We start from the raw sequence: 5,329 nt of genomic DNA, 5'->3' as shown, positions 1-5,329 counted from the left end.
AAAGAGGTGCCAACAGCTGTGCCACATGTTTGTAAGTAGAATGTGTTATCAAACAAGAAATAATTATGTGTAAGTAAAAAGTGAATGGCTTCTAGAAGAAAAGTGCATTGTGCTGGTGAAATGTTAGAAGCACCCAAAAAAAGAGTTGAACTGCCATGTTGATGACTAATAATGGTATATAATGAAGTCATGTCTAGTGTAACCCAGAGGTAAGTTTTTGACCATTTTAAATCCATCAGTGCTTGTAAGAGATCTGTTGTATCGCGTAAAAACGATGGTAATAACTGTACCAGGGGCTGTAGGTAAACATCTACATACCTGGACAGCCCATCTCCCGAAGATCCAATACTCACCACAATAGGCCTACCAGGAGGCCTATCGGGGCTTTTATGGATATTTGGGAGATGATGGAAAATGGGTATCATAGGGTGCTTTGTTAAGAGAAAATAATATTCTTTATCTTGTAATACATACAAAATCTTTCCCAATTGCAATAATTCCCTAAATCCTTTAAGAAATGCAGAGGTAGGATACCCCTTTAGGTGCCGATAGGAAGTATCATCCCTTAATTGGCGTAAAGCCTCTTCTTTATATTGATCGGAGTGTTGAACCACTATGGTAAAACCAAAATAGACAGCACTCACAGTAGCATACGTGAAATTTGATAGGTGTAGCGTAGAACAAGGAGGAACCCTATTTCCTCCACAACAATAGATAATAAAATCCCAGCACTCAAAAAGACAAATGAAAATAGGTATATACCAAAATTATTTAATGAAAAGTAGAACACATACCAACAGGGGGTGTAGGATAATATAGCAACAAAACGCAAGGGAAGAGGCGAGACACCAGGGAGAAAGGGGAGGAAAAACCACAATGGGGAAGGACGGGGGGGAAAGGGGAGGGAGTGCAAAGGTGATGCAGGGGAAGGACGGCAACGAACGTTTTGGGGTTAAGACCCCTTCAACAGGCCCGTTCCCAAAGGGCAAAAATGTCCAATGGTACTCCCCTTTCTACCCTGTAAAAATTCCGTAAATGAAAGTACTACACCGAATGAAGTAAATCCAAGTGAAAATGGTTAATCCAGGTGAAAAAACAAGTCAATGTTATTGATCAAAATCCAAAGGTTTAATCCAGGTGAAAAAATAAGTCAATGTTATTTATCAAACTCCAGCCCCACAGGGAGAGAATGAGTGTACACAAAGTTCAATGCAGGCAAACATTGCAAGGATATCAATAACACCAAAACTGATGCACACTCAGACTCTGTATCTCATGCAAAACTGCTAATAGTTTAAATGCCAACTAATAAATAGTCATACTGCCGACCAGTTCAGAGTGCAGTTTTGGTGTCCTTGAAGGTTTATGGGATGGTGTTCCTCTCGTTTACACTCTCCGTGGGGTTCGCTGGAGAGTTGAACCACTATGGCACCCCCCTTGTTGACATTTTTGACAACAATGGATTTGTTCCTCTTTAGGAATGCCATAGTGAAAAGCTCCTCTTTTGTCATATTATTTTTTTTCCTTTAAATGAAAAAGTGTACCCCCTCGCCAAGGTGTATAGGCCTTGTTCTACCAACTTCTCAAATGTTTTTACATGAGGGCCTTTATTGTAACCTGGAAAAAAGGTTGACTTAGGTCTAAAACCAGAATCCCCGGATCCAAGAAAGGCCCGTAATGCCAGATCATCTGGGGACGCCCCTTGTTCCTCCTGTAAAGCCTGCATATCATGAAGGGCACATACATCTTTAAAGGTATTAAGTCTACACAAATGTTGATCCCCTCAATTGGATGTATCGGGGGACAGCACCTGAGAAGAGTCTGTAATCTCAACTAACTGATTATCTTTGCCAGAATAATTATTTTTTTTTGAGGGACAATTTCCTTATGAATTTCTGCACATCAATGATTGTATTAAAGAGTTTTAAATCATTATCAGGCGCATTTAAACCTTTATTTAAAAGGCTTGTTTCTGCCTGTGTAAGTTCTACTGAAATATTAATAACATTACTATTTGATTCTAAGAATTCTTCTCTCTCTCGGATGGGTGACTTCCTTTTTGAGCATCTAGTCCTTTTACTTTTTTTGGATGATCTGATGACCTAGATTCTCATGGAAGTATAAGGTGGTCGCTGTCGTCATACGATCGAAGAAGGTATCTTCTCTGATTATAATCATTATTTTCTTCATAGTCTCGATCTCCTTGTGAGTGGAAAGAGACAGAATGAAAGGGAGCATCGATATCAGAAGCATCTGACATGCTTGATGTTTCATTAGATTTACTTTTAAGAATGGATCTTTTTGGAGTAAACCATTTAGGTCCCGTGTATTTCTTTGTTGGTGTCTTTGTAGGTCCTTCAGAACTCCTTCTGTGCAACTGTACCGGTTTTGCCATACATAGACCTGATCTCTTTCATAATCTAAGTGGTCGAGCTCAAACTTTGCCTGCTTCTTCTGCATAATTGTTTTTTCTTAATGTTTTTCTGCAATTTTTGATCATTTGTAGAAAACAATTCCATCTTCTCGTATTGGTTCAGCTGTGATTGAAAGGTTTTCATTTCTTTTTCTAATTCCACCTTTTCTTTGATTTTTGACTGGACTATCAATTCAATCAATTTAAAAGAACAGTCATCCAACATCTTTTTCCAATCTTACTCAAATTGCTTTGAGTTAAAGCCAAAGGTTGGTGACTTTTTTTTATTCTCAATCCTCTTGGCACTATTTTAACTGGGAGGTAATTTTCCAGCGTAGTTATATCCCACCAGGGCCGAATGTCTTGGGTAAGCAATTTTTCAAGTTTGGTAATATACATAGAAAGATCCGAAGGGTCATCAAAAAGAGTATTAAATACAGGTGCGCCAACGAGTATTCTAAAACTTGCCCATGAAAATCTGGGGCTATCACCAACAAGACCCAGGTACATGCTGGGTACATGCTGCAACATTTCAGTGACATGTCTGCAGAGACTAATGGCCCATTGGATTAACACAGCAAGGGTCCCTGGCAGTCCCATTTAGTTTGAATGGGACGGCCAGGGACCCCCGCTGTTAATCCGATGGGCTATTAGTCTGTCTGCAGAAATGTCACTGAAATGTTTGCAGCTTGTATCCAGCATGTACCTGGGTCTTGTTGGTGATTGCCCCAGATATGTTTTAGAATACTCGTCGGCGCTACAGTTTCTTTTTTGTGTTATCAGAGCAAGTACTGTATATGCAAATGTACCAACTTCATTAGGTTCCACATCCTCGGCAGCATCCATATTTTTGTGATTCCTTGTACTATAATGTTGTACTTAAACAATATATACAATCAAAATTAACATATAAAAATGTTTAACGTGATACTTATAACTATATCCGTAATTTTTGTCCCCGTTTTGCAATTAAAAACTTATAGTAGAGATACTCTGTGATATGTAGAAAATCACTTTTTTGTAATCCACGTGTAGTCAAATGAAACATCTTGATCTACTAGTAATATACAGTATATGGAGAAGTTACGAAACGCAAAAGTCCTGTGCTCGGTAGGTGAAGCAGATCCCGATATGGTATAATATACCCATGTATCTCAATGAGAAAATGAGCCTGGATCCAGCAGCGACGCAGGTGCAGTGAGTACAAGCAGCGGTTACCACAAGGGTTTATGTGCTGATGCTTCAGCTTAATGAGCCAAGAAGTTAAGTGTATCTGAGTTGGGGACATTTTTATCTTTGAAAGGAGAGGATTGGCCTGGCTATATGGGGGTATTCACTTAACATATACCTAGTACACAGTGCAGTCCATTGCAATGTGCTGTAGAGGTGAAGTATATGTATAGTCTATTTTGTCACACCAAGCCAGTGGTATATAGAGGTAGATAATTGGTACTAGCATATGAAAGGTCCTGGGTTCGATACCTGCATGTGTATTATATAAATTATTAATGTTCAATTCCCACATGGTGTATGTATGTGTCCGTTAGCAATAATGTTTTAAAAAAAAAAAATCCCACATGGTGTCATGTGACCCTCTGCACAGCCTGGAGTTGTGAGCTGCAGATGCCGGTAAGTCCTCACGCGGTAAAATTTTATAACGCGATCCCAGTTATAATTGGTTTCAGCTGTAAATAGTTAATTTGTTTCCCTACTGCAAAATTACACCTACTGTACTTCTGTCAGCCACTGCCTTCCATTCAACCGGTTACACAGATCGCAGAATGTTCTGTATGTATCGCAGTAGTCAGGCATAATACTATAGCTAGTTTTAGAATCTAGTGTGCACTTAGATATAGGAGCTCTTAATCGGAAACTGTCTACCTGTAATCTACTTTTTTTTTTTTTTTTTAATAGTGGTAAAAAAAAAAAAAGAAGTGTACTTTTTGCCTTGGACAATTAATGACACTTGTAAGACTGTCAGCCTCTCAATCATGGTCAGTGACCAAATTTGCAGGTACCTACACTGAATATATGTAATTGTTGTCCGATGGACAATTACATTTATTCAGTGCAGGTACCTGCACATTCGGTTATGCCTTGACGTTGGCTGCAGGCTTATAATGCTTTGGCCAAAGCATTCAACTAAATAACCCTTATTCATGAGATCACTATTTTAGCCTAATTGGTAGCACAGGAATTGTTCTTATATATGTAATGCCCATCTTTTTACCAGCAGCAAACTTCTATAGGGAGGAGCGTGGTAATATTTACACTCATGGTCAGTGGCCGTTTGATAATATCTTAAAAATCAATTAACAGATGTACAGTAGGTGATCAAGAATAACCGCTTTTTGAAACCAGTGTAACCAGCAATCATTTGGTAGATTGTGGTTACCACAAAGGATTTGATTACCCTTTCATGTGATTGTCTTAACCCATTTCGGTTCATTAGAATGGAGTCAACATGTAATCGGACTGTACCATAAACATTAGTTTTAACCATTACACATCAATTTAAGAAAAGCGATCACACAGCTTCTCACATCATTCGTACTCCAACCAAAGACCACACCAAGCAGGTCACAAGCATTCAACTCCATGCCCTGTGGTAAGAGCCAGGGTCTTCTGTACTTCCACTTTCCTGAACTATACTGTGATCCAGTGGGCACCATTTTGTACGAGACTGATTTATGCAATGGTGCACAGAGATTTACAGTGTCGGCATTAGTGTGTTATTTAAAGTGAGGTGTTAAAGCATCAAAAAGTCAGTATTACATAGGTCGACAAGCTGACACCATTCTCTCCTGTAGTAACCATCCTTGTTGAATACCCTTACGGATTAAAGAACAACCTCCCCCCCCCCAAAGAAAACCCCCACACCACATGCTTTGTACAGATGTAATCACAACAACTGTA

Source organism: Ascaphus truei, chromosome 4 (genome assembly GCF_040206685.1).
Source record: "Ascaphus truei isolate aAscTru1 chromosome 4, aAscTru1.hap1, whole genome shotgun sequence".
NCBI lineage: Eukaryota > Metazoa > Chordata > Amphibia > Anura > Ascaphidae > Ascaphus > Ascaphus truei.
Note: the sequence above shows the minus strand (reverse complement) of the source record.